At 36.4% G+C, this 15316-nt stretch overlaps 2 long non-coding RNA genes across 3 annotated transcripts; both read right to left on the reverse strand.

Moving 5' to 3' along the window:
• Positions 1-8601: 8601 nt before the first annotated feature.
• Positions 8602-9510, reverse strand: LOC130731647 (uncharacterized). Its single transcript, XR_009016771.1, has 2 exons — positions 9368-9510; positions 8602-8964 (listed from the first exon to the last, which is right to left on the reverse strand). It is a non-coding gene; the product is annotated as an uncharacterized LOC130731647 (long non-coding RNA).
• A 137-nt stretch (positions 9511-9647) lies between these two features.
• LOC130733851 (uncharacterized) lies at positions 9648-13144 on the reverse strand. Of its 2 annotated transcripts, none has more exons than XR_009017652.1 (6): positions 12362-13140; positions 11922-12051; positions 10972-11048; positions 10847-10877; positions 10667-10729; positions 9648-9729 (listed from the first exon to the last, which is right to left on the reverse strand). It is a non-coding gene; the product is annotated as an uncharacterized LOC130733851 (long non-coding RNA). The 2 variants fall into 2 exon arrangements; XR_009017653.1 differs by lacking the exon at positions 9648-9729 and adding an exon at positions 9971-9989 and having other exon boundaries at positions 12362-13144.
• Between the last annotated feature and the right edge of the window lie 2172 nt (positions 13145-15316).

Consider the following 15316-nt stretch of genomic DNA (forward strand, 5'->3'; position numbering starts at 1 on the left):
TATTGGTTAGAAGACTTAGATTGAAATGTTAATGAGGAATGTGACTTATACCTTTGCTAGCTTGTTGTTTTGCTCCTGCAATTCCCTTTCCCAAACAATTATCTACATTGACTGAACAATAGTAATGAAGTTGGAAAGAAAAAGGATATACCTTGAAACCGTGACACAACAGCAGAAGGCAAGAAGCATATCTCAGTGAAGGAATCATATCCAACCAGAAGACAGACCAAGTAAATTGCTCCACACACAACAACCAACACACAACAACCACTGCAGAAGTGAGGAATTGAATGCTTTCCCACCATTGATTCACCCTAGTAGACACCCCAAGCAAGGAAAATAAAACAAAGCCAGTCCTAAAAGACAATCAGAAAATTGCATGAGCATCCCATTGGTCTGATCTTCAGTATCCTCAAAGAAAAAGATACAAAGATATATTAAATGTTTACTTCTTACAAAGAAAAGAATCACACAATACTCACCTTGGTCTTTGGCAGCTAGCAAATCAGTTTGAGAATGAACTTCATCCTCTAAAACAGATGCAGAAAGGTTTCATGTAAAAGTGAATGGAATTAATTATGCAAGATTGTTATACTTATAGAAAAAAAAAAAAGAAGAAAAAAAGTTATAATAGAAAGAAGATATAGATATACTAACCCATTGCTTCTGCATGTTCTGTCAGCATTTTGGTAAAACATAAACCAAATTGGGAGCATACATCAACTCGTACCTGTAAATCAATATCAACTCTCTATTAGAACCATGAGTAAATTCATAGAAGAGGAAAGAGCAGGAAGCCATGAACTGCAAAGCCAAGGAAAAAGAACAAATCGTCAATCAAATAACAAAACACAGATGAAAAAACAAAGACTGAGATTGTGAGGAATTTTCTCACAAAGAGAATCAGGATTTGCTATAAACAATGGAGAATTTGGGACCCTAAATCAAATTTGCGATTGAGACAATAAAACGTCAGTAAGAAAATTTTCACAAAATTACCTGCGAAATATACGAAAATCAGATATTTGAGACCGTAACAAAATATGCCCTAAATCAAGATGAAGTTCCGTAAATTTAAGCAGATTGAAAGGAGGTGGGGATGAGATTGAAAGGTACCTCTGATGGACTTCATAAACTAGAGAAAGCGCCTGCAGTACCCAAATTCCTCAAAATCAAAATCAAAATCCAGGCATTAAAATCTAAAATTTGGGTAACTGTAAAACATACATCAATTAAGCCCTGAATACCTGCGGTGGCGCCGTCGTAGTTGAAGATACCTGAGTGTGGGGACCTTGCTCCGTTGCAGATTTCGCGAGCAAATACCTGAGTGTCGAACAGTATCATGAATCAGAAATTTGAACCCTAAAACAAAGAAGCCCTAAATCAAGATGAAGATACCTGAGTGTCGAATAGTGCTACGTGTGACGCCCTGAGCTGAGAAGGACGAGGATTGATCGCCTTCTATGTGGAGGGACGCACCACACCCGAACAAGAGGTATTCCGAGACTGTATAGGGATGGACTATACAGTTGAGGAGGGCATAAGAGATTTGATTGGTACTACTCATGACAACAAGTTGCAACTTCTTTTCGGGAGCCCAACTGATAAGAACTCCATGGTTAAGTGTGCTTGCCTTGGAGCAATATCGTGATGGGTGACCTCCTGGGAAGTTTTCCCGGGAAGTGCGCGAGTGAGGACAAAGCGCACTGAAAAGACTCGTGTTGTTACCGTGAGGCCAGTCGTCAGATCGGGATGTTACAATTGGTATCAGAGCCGACCTCTCCCAGTACGGTGTGGTTCGAGGACGAACCAAGCGGAAGTTGGTGGGCCTGTGACGCCCTGAGCTGAGAAGGACGAGGATTGATCGCCTTCTATGTGGAGGGACGCACCACACCCGAACAAGAGGTATTCCGAGACTGTATAGGGATGGACTATACAGTTGAGGAGGGCATAAGAGATTTGATTGGTACTACTCATGACAACAAGTTGCAACTTCTTTTCGGGAGCCCAACTGATAAGAACTCCATGGTTAAGTGTGCTTGCCTTGGAGCAATATCGTGATGGGTGACCTCCTGGGAAGTTTTCCCGGGAAGTGCGCGAGTGAGGACAAAGCGCACTGAAAAGACTCGTGTTGTTACCGTGAGGCCAGTCGTCAGATCGGGATGTTACACTACGGCTGAGAAGCTTCAGACATTAAGAAGGTAGAAACGCAATTTCACCCTTGAGAAGGAGAAGCTAGACTGGCCGGTTTTGTAAAGCCCAAGTTTCAGGCTTTGGATAAGTGAATAAAATATAAGGGTTTCTTTGATTAAAATAAATTTGTTAAGGATAAGGTTCAGGAAAAGTCCAAGAAGTTTATCGAAAAACCGATAAGAGTTATAGCACGACTAACATACGCCTAATCCTAGGTCAAGGGTTTTAGTTAATAGTTAATTTACACATTGGGACACGGTGGAAACTAATTCCAAAAATCTTCAGAGAAATGTTAGAACTTCTCTTTTTCGTCTATAAACAATTATTTCGATGCGAAACCCTGGAATGTACGAACGTCAAATTCCAGTTCTCGGAAGATTGCCGAAACGGAATCCCTGATAGTTCGAGAAACCTAAGATCGACAGACGATGAAGACTTTTTCTATTCGGAGCTTCAAATGAAGATTCCGCCCGCGTTCTCCTATTTCTATTGTTATTTCTAATCTTTCTTCAGAAGGAAGTTTTCTCATCCGACGATCACTGCAAAAAGTAGTTTTTCGGGATAAACCGACTTACACCGACTCATGCCGACTTTCGATCATTTGGTTTAATTCCAAGAATCCTGCTTTGAGTTCTGGAATTCTGTCGCCAGAACCTATCTTAGAATTCGCAGAGGAACGCGCAGGAAAAATCGGAATCGCGAAAAAATCATTTTTCCGCATTTTCCAAAACCTATAAATAGCTCGAAAATTAGATTTTTTTGCAAAAAACTACCCATTCCCCAAACCCGCGAGCCCAAGAGAGAGAGAGAGAGGATCCGGATCTTCGTCGTTTCTTGCCCGTTTACTTCACCGATCGTTGCTAATCGAAGACCTTGAGGTAGGTAAACTATATCTCTCTTCTGATCGTCGTTTCTGTCGACTTTTTCTATGTCTTTCTGTGCTCAAAGTTTTGAGCTTTTTGTAAAACTGTTCAAATAAGATGATTTCAGTGTCTAAACTTATTCCCTGCATGCTCCTGAGCGTGTTCTGCGGATTAGATTTTGTCAGATGTCGACGAAATGCCGCCGAGATCAATTTTTGCATCAAATACCCATTTTTAGGCAAAGTCGCAACCTTTAAGCTGAAAACTATCGACTTGGCTTAGTGTTAGTAGGATTAGTCGTCATAAACGTCGTTGTTGACATCCCCATCCAATTTGTTTTTCAAAAATCCAGTTTTGAAATTCTGAGCTGAAAATAATGACCAAACTACCCTTATATCAGTTTTCGATCCGAAAATTTTTCCGAGCTTAGAACCGTCTTAGTTACGGCTTATGTTAACCTAGGAACCAAGTTTGATCGAAGAAAAAACGACCCTCCCAATTAAGGAAAGTGGCCGAGAGCTATGTCAAGGGGGGAGGAAAATCCGACTTTTTCGAAAACTTGTCTTAACGCGTTAGTTTGTCGTACAATGGAGTTTGTAGTGTTCCGTGTGACCCTAGGACTTATTGTTTGTTGAGGTTCTGATTCATTGTGTTAATTTCTGTGATTTTTGCTTAAGGTTCTTTTGAGGAGTTTCGTGGAAATCAAGGAGAGGAGCGTGAAGGAACTTGCGAGGAGGAAGCTGGAGGACCCACCGGTGACGGCTACTCTCTGAATTACTAGATAATGCTCTAGGTGTCGATGAAATTCGACTTGATTTATGTGTTATGCACCTAATTGCTAAATGTCTGAAATGATTTCTGAGGCTTCGGCCGAACTTGTTGAGTACTTGATGCCATGATATTGTGTGCTAAATGATTCACATGTTATGTGCTACATGGTTAATTTAGGATGTGTTGGAATATACTGTTTATGCTTATTGATTGAGTTGTTTCATTTTATGCTATTCCACTCGTGCCTATGTTTCTGGAAAGTGAGGATTACGGGAAAGTCATGCCGAATTTTTTATGAGATTTTGAGAGAGTTTGAAAGGACGAACGAAGTTCGGACCTTGTTATGTTTTAATGGATCGAGACCTTCTCAGGGAATTATTTGGGATTATGGGATCTCTGAAACTCATAGGAAGTATTATAAGACTAAAAGAATATCTATTTCCTCAAGGAAAATTCATAAGACGTTAATTAATCTCTAAAAACCCTTGAACAATGATAACAACCTTAGATAAGAGCTTAGAGCTTGAATATTAGTTTTGAAGATATGAGAAGTGTCGTCGAGTCCAAGTTTCGAGGGAACTTACAAGTTTCTGAGTACGTTGATACTCTTTTGCTCGATGAGCAGGTTATTGTTTGGCTATCTAAAGTTTAGCCCAAGTACAATCGTACTCTTTCGCTCGATGAGCAGTTTAATGTTTGGCTATCTAAAGTTTAGCCGGAGACTATAAGTTTCCAAGTACTTCGGTACCTTTTCGCTCGATGAGCAGTTTATTGATTGGCTATCTAAAGTTTAGCCGGGAACTATGAGTTCCAGAGTACATTCTTTCTTCTTTTGATTAATTCATTTTGTCGCAGAATCGACATTTACCTTAGGATATTCTTTTAGAGACTTTAAGTTATTTAGAACACGTGGCGACGTGTCGAGTGAGGTCGGAGACGTTGTTTGGCTAATCACTTGCATTCATGCACTCATTTTGAGGTTAATACACTGTGGGATGCCGGACCTCGGTGGATTCCAAAATGGTCATAAGACTCGGATTTCCATATTTAGGACACTGCGGTGGTCCTTGGTAGCAGACGGAATGGCAGACCTACGGGTTCACTGTTGATTTGACTACTTTTGTGTGGTGTAAGAGACACGCGAGCAGGAAGGTACCCACCGTGGCTGGTGTTAGGGCCGTCTCGTTGATGTCCATCCTTTCTTCCGGAATGCATCTTGTCAACCAGCATTGCATTTCATGCAACATACATTCTGACTTAGTTGCTGAGTGTGATTGGTACTTGTTTATCCTATTTGAGGCATGCTAATTGTTATTATGATCTTTTATATTCATTGTGATACATGCAACCCTAGGATGTTATCCCTAAACTTCTAGGTCTGAAAGGCTAATAATTATTATCCTATATATATCTGGTTTTATTATTTATATAATTCTTTGGAGTTGACCCTCGCGTCTTCTGTGTGTGTTTGGGCGGACTACGCCATTGTCAGATGAGTATGGCGGATTGGTTTACGATGGTCAGCCCCTCGGGGGGGGACCAGGTTCGAGATGCTTGACCAGGACGACCCAGGTGCATGGGTGGTCGACCCCATAGGCCACCGTGCGACCTACACCGGTTGGATCATGGAGGACCGTGTTGACCGATTCGGACGCTTGACGGAGGGAGTGATGAGGAGGCATATAGTGAGCTTCAACTTGCCGCCCGGCGTGCATTGTGGACCCGGCCTGGGAGGACCACCACCACCACCATTATCTTCGGATGATGAGGACCCCTCTAAGGAGGTGCCAGTGGGTGGGACTTCGACGGAGTCCAGTTCGTTTACTGTTGCTGTCATCGAGGATCCTGGTCCGGGCCCCGAGCCCGAGAGACCAGTGCAAGAGCGCATCAGGGTGGATAGAGAGGGTAGTGTTGTGTATGTCGACTTAGTCGTCCTGGATGTAGATTCGGACGACGACCGCGCTAGCGTGTAGGATCGAGTGCTAGTGTGGGCTCCTCGAGTTGGGATTAGTGTAGGAGTAGTGTCGTTGCTCTGACCGTCATGCTTTCAGTTTTGGGACAGGGTAGTTTCCTGCCGGTAGCTTTTTGTGTGGTTTTCTTATGGAGATCACCGAGAGCTGGTTGGACTTAGGAGGTCTTTCCTTAGGCCGCTGGGCCAATTTGTTCTCAGTTTTTGAGGTAGGGTGTTGCGGACACAGGTTTTACCTTGGTTTGTACATATTGCCTTCGGGCGTTACTTTCTTTCTGTCACCCGTCGCTGGAGGTTACTCGCGACGTGGTTGGTATTAGCTGGGCATGTATACATATATAGTTGTATATTAGTTTCTTTTATCTTTCGTTGAGAAATTTAATGTTTCTGTCTTTAATTATATAATCGAAAAAAAATAATTCATGTTTTTCCGCTTAAGTATTTCTTTTTGGTTACTAAAGTGACACCACCGAAATCGGGGTGTTACAGGTTTGGAGTGGCCATGATCGGAGCGGCGATGTGAGTTAGGTGGCGGCGAAATCAACTCAAAGAAAGATGAATTGAGAGAAAACCATTGTCTTCGATTGAGAACGAACCTGTAACCGCGTTAGAAGTTGTTCCTTTGAGAGACCCATGAACGGCGAAATGGTGCTGGTGGCTGAATCACAAAACCTTATGAGGACAGGGCGACGAACTACATGGACGAAGCGACACAAAACAAGGGCGGCAGCGGCGCAGCAGGGACGGCGGCGGCAGCGGCAGGGACGGTGGAGGCACGAGCAAGCTCTGAGAGAAGGAGCAGAGGTTGCGAGAGGTAACAGATAGAGTGGATCTGAACTGATAAAATTAAGGGTTTGCGGTTACGGGATTGGTAAAGTTAGTGGGGTTGTAAATTGACGAAATCAATATGGAATAATAAACTTATACACATAAACTGAAAACAATTTTTAATATATCACTTCAGCCCAGTGGAAAAGAGCAACAAAAGTTTTTTAAAGGTAATGGGTTCGAATCCCGTATGGAACATTTCTCCAAGATTTATTTTTTCTTTTATATATCTACAGCGGTTTGTTAGTAAACGCTGTAAAAAGCAGAACTTTGTTAATTAAAGCGGTTTTATACATAACCGCTGTAACATGCAAGACATTTATAGCGGTTCCTAAACCAAGCGCTATAAAAGACTATATTCCGCTCCGTGTTTAAGTTTTTACAGCGGCTGCAATCTAAACCGCTGTAATAGGGGCGCTGTAAAAGCCATTTTCTGGTGTAGTGTACTGAGATCAGATTGAACTAAAAATTGGGTAAAAATAACACATTGGTCAGGATAAAAGATGGGGAAAGATGAATTGACTCTTTAATCATTGCTGACTCAACTATCCCATTAGGAAGTGAAACTGGGATTGGTGCTACATGTTTATATGAACTAAAGTAACTAAGTGTGTTACATATATGATCAGTAGCACCCGTGTCTAGAATTCAAGTAGTGTCAAGGGGATTACCATTCTTAGTAGGAAGATCATGTGAGCTTACTGAGCTACCATTACCATTCTTGGTGGGAAGAATCTGAGCACAAGAGTTGACACTTGCTACTTGATGAGAGGAGGAACAATTTTTCTCTTGAGGTGGAAGTAAGGCCAACAAATGGTGACACTGATCAGCTGTGAAACCAAAGCGTGTAGTTTGTTGTCCTAAAATTCCTTCCTGAGAATCCTGATCCTCTTCAGTGGTATGAACGCAATTTGCAGATCTACTTGCATACTTAGGATTCTTGAGCTTGAACCCCAGTGGAAACACATGTTTCTTGTAGAATCTTCTGCGGTGTGGTTGCTAGTTGCTACCATTTGAGAAAGAAATAGTCTGTTAATTAATCCTTGTAAATCAAACTAACAAATTATAAGAGGATCTGAAAAGTGATTTGAATCCATGCTTATTTCTAATAGTCTTCTTCCTTCACAAAATTTATCACAGTCAACCAACTCATTGTTCGGTCTTTGACATGGTGGTTTAGGGAGACTAGCATATAACCCGTTTACCCGTGCGATGCACGGGAAATATATTTAACAATTCATTCAGACTAATTTTGTGATAAACACAAATTATATAATCATTGATGTCATATCAAATAAATTAATAATCATTTTTATTTATCATTGATGACATTTTCTATTTATTATAGATGACATTGTACCCTTACTTTATGAGTAATATCTATAATTTTAATATGACTTATTTTAATGCACAAAAATATAAATAATACTATTTATGATTATTAATACAAATAACATCATCAACATGGGTCCTTGTGAGTATTGAAGATGTCAGTGACAGTGGCACAATTCTATTGTCATTTAGTTGAGCCCCAACCCTAGCTTCCTGCAACATTGCCTAAATGTGTTATTATTTGTCCTTATTGCATAGAATCATTTTCCATTTGAAACGCATAGAATCATTTTCCATTTGAAACAGCACAAGTTTTCCAGTAATGTTAAAAAAGTTTTTAAGTACTAAGTTTTGTAACGGCCTAAGTTTAACTAAGCACTCTATTGTGAATTAGAGGATCCTCATGAGAACAAATTACATAATCAGTTTTTCACCTACATTAAAATCCTGTTGGAGTGTAAATTATCATTTCTATTTATTTAACACTTGTTCTTCTTTTTCTACCCCCTCATTCTCCTACTCAAGTTACTCCCAACTGACAAACATTTCATAAGGGATGAAATTATATGATCATGACTTGAACACAACCATAAATTACCAGTTAAATATAATTGCGAATTGAGAAGTATAGAGCAAGAAAAAATATGAACAAATTACATATTATACATGACATAAGAGTCTTGATTTTACATCTAAGGATCAAGATGATTGATTTTGGAGGAAAGACAGACAAAATTTGGAACCAGAATTTATGTTAAGAGTGAGAAATTGAGAATGAGTGCCTCCCTAATCAAAAAACTTCATTCTTGTGCCGTCATAATTGAAGAACTTAAACTCAAGCATAATTGATATGTCCCTTCCCTATCACAATTTTGATGGCTCACCTTCTCCTCATTCTTGTGCCGTCACAATTTAATGCATCTTCCCTTCATTTATAAGCCCAACAGACTCGAGCTCCTATTCTCCATAGATACACCTTGTCATATTCCTCCCTCTACCAACAGAGACCTGCACAAAAACACAAAAAATGAGCTTGATTGTCAGTAGATATAGCAAAAAAGAGAAAGAAACCCACGGTCAGGTACATTCCAACTCATAAGTAAATAAAAGACTGATTGAATGACAACCTTCTAATATGAAGTAAAAGGTAAAGCAACTGGGAGAGGAGTATGAAATAATAAAGTAAAAGTAGATAATTAGAATTGTATTGAACTATTGGTTATCATTAGAATATAAAAATAGAAAATTAACCCAAAAGAGATGAACAGGGCCACCCCATAAAAGGGACAACAAAAGTAACTTTGCAGTTCATCTTAACTGTAAGTAGAATACAAATATTACAAATCTAAGGCTGAAGGTAGTCTTACTTGAACTGGATTTGTATACTATACATATAGAAAATGGCAAATACCTTTGATTTTCTTATCAATTTATCCCAACAGATTACCCTGATGTAGAGATGTTCTACTCTCTTGTTAACTTGTAAAGAACAGAAAAAAAATTCAATAAAATATGGCAGGTGTAAGCAAGGGGAAAATAAAAGGATTGTGTTACTAAAATTATGATATTAAGGCAACATAACCCTCACTTTCCCATGTATCTCTACTTTCCATGTTCTCCCATTCTCTTTGTAACATAGTTGGAAACTAATTTAGGATTTCATAGTTGGATAGATCAATATAATACAAACATTTTAAGCAATGAGGTATGATCGTTGAGTTCTCCAATGTGAAACTTTAAGCCTTTCAACTTTAAGAGTCATAAGAACTCTAACTGTAAAACCATCAAAGTGGGTATGATTAGATCAGCAGATTGGGAAACTTTAGAATAAGATTAGGAAAAAATAATGCAACAGGGAAACAACAACACGTTCAACTACAAAACATAAAAAAACAGTTTATCTTACACACCAACACCTACTAATTAATTATTGTGAGTATGACTAAGAAATAGAGTAATGGACAAACATACAAATAGGAAAACAAAGTGGAGATGCAGGGAAAACTTGGGCCATATTCCCCTCCTTTGTACTTCTGAAGTATAAAAGTTAACTTCAGCGCTAAAATAAGTAGTAACTCTGAATGGGTAGGAGATAGAAAAAGGTCGAAAACACATGAAGTTCAGAAAAATGATAAACAGTTAAAATATTAAAAAGTTTACAAAAATCATATATGCAGTGTCATATATGCACTGGTATAAGATTAGGGGAATTTGAGACCTTGCATGGAAACACTCAGATAATGGGGGTTCTAGTAGCTGGGTTGATGGCCTATTCAAAATTTCAGTGTTGGGCACAATCATTGGTATCCTCTTATGGGCCTTATCTGAGTTGATAAATAGCAGAACATAAGCCAAGTGCATTTATTTCTGTAGTTTTGTTCAGAACTCTCAATCTTCAAGAAAAAAAAATTTAACTAAGAGATATTAGACACCATTGTTTTTTATAAAGAAAAAGCAGACAAAAGAGGAAGAAAGAAATGAAATGTTAGTTTGCTATATTGCAAGTTATGTGAAGGGAATATCGTGCGTATAATATTTTCCATTGCACTAAATCTACAAACACAAGAATTATAACTAATTGTTTCACAATAACACTGGCTAGAGAAACAGATTTGTGTACCCTTGTTATGGAAATTGCTCAATTTTCATCAGTAACCAAGCTTGAACTGTTTGAATAGAAGCTTCATATATTTTTATGAAAGAGACTTACACAATTCAAGAAGTTCCATGCTTAATGGTTTGAATTTGGTAATTTAGGATGACTGTCACTGTTCTGTAATCAAAATTTGAAGCATAGTTTATAAAAATAAAAACAATATAAAAATAATTAAGCTTTTCAGCACATCACCCAAACCAATTCTTGCAAGATGAGGATTTTCCTACCACCCACCTCATTCATGGTCTTTATCAGATATTTCCCCCTGCAATAAATAAAATAAATACATGAATTAAATTTGTCAGAACTGAAAACCTCCCAGGTTTGTTAGGAACCTAATGAAATACAAACACACTCACTTGCAAGTGGCTTTTGAATTCGTACATTGCCATGCCTTCCACATGTATCAGTTCACTAATATGTTTAGGAGTGGCCACTGCAAAACAAATAAAAACAACCAATTAGGCACACACACCATACAGTTCATTGACATTTCTGCAACTCATTATAAACCTACAAATTAGTGTCTTTTTTTGAAATTTCAACAGCTAAAGATGCTTAAGATCAGACCACCAAATAGTCATAGTAAGTTCAACAACTGAATATCCTAATAAGAGTGCAGGTTTCAAAGAGTTCATCATGAATACAAAGCGATAAACCATCAAAGAGGCCATCAACTAAAGATCATACCTTTTAAACCCTTTTCTTTTTAATCAGTATTTTGGGAGGCATCATCCATTCCAATAGAATAATTTCAACTTGGGAAGCATAATATTTTCTAAAATAAAAGGCCTCAAGCATCATTCAAGCGATCAAACATAAAATCAGCACCAAGTCTAAATTCTAATCACTCTTCTCTCCTTACTTCTTGCTTCAATCTATGCCAGCTCATTATGTAAATGACAATTGTAATATTACTTGCACAGTTGTATTAAATAGATAAGCTTTTGATTTTCTTTCACCTCCCCTTGGCCCTTTCAACATGGCAGTGCATAGTTGTATTAGATAGATAAGCTTTTGATTTTGCAGAAACAAAAATACATTATGAGTCGTTGATGTGTTGTATTACATAAGTAAAACAAAGAAAAATAGATAGTTATAATTAGATCTGTGTGAAGTCTGCATATATGTACCACTATTGCTATCTTATAGTGTTTACATCCTTGTATTGGAGAATCAAAGTACCAATCATGTATCCTTCTTCAGTGAGGAGAAGTTACTTTTCCTTCTTCTATTCCTTTGTTAAAACCATTAAAATTAAAAGCAACAAAAACAATGAAATACTACCATTTAAAAAAGAGGAACATACTAATTTACCGCCGACAAACAGTCCTTCAGCAAATTCAAGATCACAATTGCCAACTATGGAGCTCCCTTTCTGATCACCCTTGCTCTGATCTTTTATGCTTCTCTTACAGGACATAAGCTTTGAATGGAATCTGCATATAAAGGAGAAATAAGAGAATATGAGAATTCAAACAGAACAAACAAATCAATGAAATCAATGGAAATAAAGGGGATTTCAAACAGAAGGAGAGGGGAAATGTGTTGAACGGAAGTTCACATCAAGGGGTATTTATAGCTAAAATTCAAAACTACACTGACAGGACCACACCTCTAGCAGATGTAGGCAACCAGACTACAAAAGTGTAAACAAATATCCAAATCTCAATAAACAAATTCTATTCTATAATAAACATAAAGCTTGCAGAAGTATGAAAATTAATTGAGATTGGGATTGATACTGACCATTTGATCACAAAATCAACCTTCGAAGATGCATTCAACCCAAAAAGTTCGGCAACTGAGAAGAGGGAATGGCGGATGAACAGCAACCGGCGACGAAGACAAAGGCGACATCAGATCAATCGAAAAGACGAAGTTGATGGATTGGTGAGAAGTGGATGGAAAGAGCAACTTAAACACGGAAACACATCTAGGGTTTGGATGGATTTGGAGAAGAGGAAAGCTAGCTAGGGTTGATTTCAGAAGAGAAATCAATGAAAAAGAAGATGACGAAGGGTACAACGGAGTGGGTGAAGAGGGAGAGGCAACACGCGATTGCTAGCTAGCGTACGACGGAGTGGGTGGAGAGCAGAGGCAACACGCGATTGAGATGGGGATGATGAATGGTTAGTCGTATCCTAGAGGCCATTGGAAAAAAATTAAAACTAAAGGAAAGAAAGCCAGATGGCGAAAGCTGATTGGAGGTTTTGTAGGAATAGTGAATTGCAAACTTGAGAATAAGAAGTAGTAGATATGCAACTCAGGTGGGCTATCGACGGCAGATTTGAAAGTACCCTCCCTCCGATGTTGGTTTGTTTCTTTTCCTACATAAAAATAAAAATAAAAATAAAAATAAAAATAAAAATAAAAATAAAAATAAAAATAAAAATAAAAATAAAAAACCTAGCGGTCTTTACTCTTCCAATTGTTAATCTATATACTTTATAAAAGAAAATCCTTATCCAAAACAATGTTACACATGGCATTCCAACAATGATTTTCCTCTCACCCCTCTCATTGGCTGACAAGTGTCACAGTCACGGCTACTCACAGATATTAATTACTTGCACTGATTTTTCCTATAATTTGGTTTGTTTGTCCCCATTAAATGTATTTTTCAAGCATTTCCTATAATCTTTTTTGGACCGATTGGATGGCAATGAATATCCAATTGACTTTATATCAAATTGGCAACGAAGTGTAAATGAATTGGCAACGAAGTGTATATGAAAATCCGGAAATAAATTGCATTTATATCTTCCAATTGCCTTGATATCAAATTTGGAATATACACATGATTTACGTACGCGTGGAAAATAACAACGAAGTGTAATTTTCGAATTAAAAATACATATTCTATTTGGGAATTGAATATTCTTGACAATTTTAGTCATCATTAACCCTAATTTCAACTATATATACCCCCTTATGTTACATTTCTCCTCAATTTTCCTGCAATTTTTTAGTTTCATGTGATTTATCAAATGAAACATTCTAACCATTTTTTTTAACAAGTTGAATGCTTTTTCAATTGCAGGTGATGATTACCAGATTATGATATGGAACTACATATGCATAGGTGAAGTCGATTTTTGATTTTTTCATTGTTTATAATTTTCAAATCGATTTTTTTTATCTCCCTGTAATGTTCACTCATAACGTGTTGATTTTAGGGAAAAAAAGTTTCATGTGCGTTGAATGTGTTTGGGAATATGAAAGGTAATTTTTTTAACATATCATATGCGTTGAATGTATCAGGTGGACAATGATGGACTCAAATTTGCAAATAATTTTTAACTTTGAATACCAAGTCTACAGAACTCCCCAGATCACAGAGCTCTACTACAGTCCAGATTCCAGAGTACCAAATTATCAGCAAATTCACAAACATCACGTCCAAAAAGGTTTTAATTTTCTGATTTGATTTCCTATTGCACAAACATCAACAATTTCCTATTATTAAATTTGTAGTATAAACTTCTGATTTGATTGTGTCTAATTAATTTTCAAATCTCAATATTAAATTAATATTTGACTAAAATATAAATATTTTTTTATTCAAATGTGTATATTTGGTATCAGAATATAATTATTTAATGGTTTAAATCTGCAAGATTTTCCTCCATTTAAATGCTATATTCGAAATTTTTTTGAAAAACCTTTTGACTAAAATTATTTAATGATTATTTCTAAAATTGAAGTTAGTCAAATATCAGCAAAATTAATGTTAGTCAAAATTATTGTTATATTTCAAGTTAATTAATTTTAGTCAAATACTATATCCCTTACGGTTTTTTAAAATTTGATTGATGAGTGCACTCATTTAATGATTTTTGAATTAGCCTATTTAATAATTATTTCAAAAAATAAAGTTAGGTAAATATCAAAAACATTAATTGCTGGATTAATTTTCTTTTATTAAAAAACTGTTTTTAGTACACCTATTTAATAATTCTTAAATACATTAATTTTTATTCAATCAATAAATTAAATAAATGTTTTATTCCTTTCCTAAGAAAATGGTTTTAATACACCTTTTTAAAGATTTTCAATTACAATAATAGTTAGTCAATTAATGAAAGAAATTAAATGCTATATTCAAAAAAAAAATCGTAAATGAAAGATATATGATTCATATAAAAGCTATGCCAGAGAAGCAACAAGGCAGATTACAAGATACAATAGTTTGAGCATGAAAAAACTCACCACCAACCTGCAAAACTTTTTTAAAAAACCTTTTGAATTAATCTAATTAATGATTATTTCAAAAATTAAAGTTAGTCAAGTATCAATAACATTAAGCTGAATTAATTTTCTTTTATAAAAAAAACTGTTTTTAATACACATATTTAATCATTCTTTAATACATTAATTTTTTACTCAATTAAAAAATTTAATAAATGTTTTATTCATTTCCTAAAAAAGGTTTTAATACACCTATTTAATTGTTTTTAATTATGTAAATTTTTAGTCAACGAATGAAATACATTAAATGCTATACAATAAATGCTATATTCGAAACTTTTTAAAAAACCTTTTGAATTAACCTATAGAATAATTTTATAGATGAAGTTTAATTTTTGTTCAATTAAAAATTACTATAAATGCTATATTTCTTTCCTTAAAAACTGTTTTTGATAAACCAATAAAATTATTATTTCCAAAATTAATGTTAGTCAAATATTAATATCATTAACT

The sequence above is a fragment of the Lotus japonicus genome, chromosome 1 (assembly GCF_012489685.1).
Source record: "Lotus japonicus ecotype B-129 chromosome 1, LjGifu_v1.2".
Taxonomy (NCBI): Eukaryota; Viridiplantae; Streptophyta; class Magnoliopsida; order Fabales; family Fabaceae; genus Lotus; species Lotus japonicus.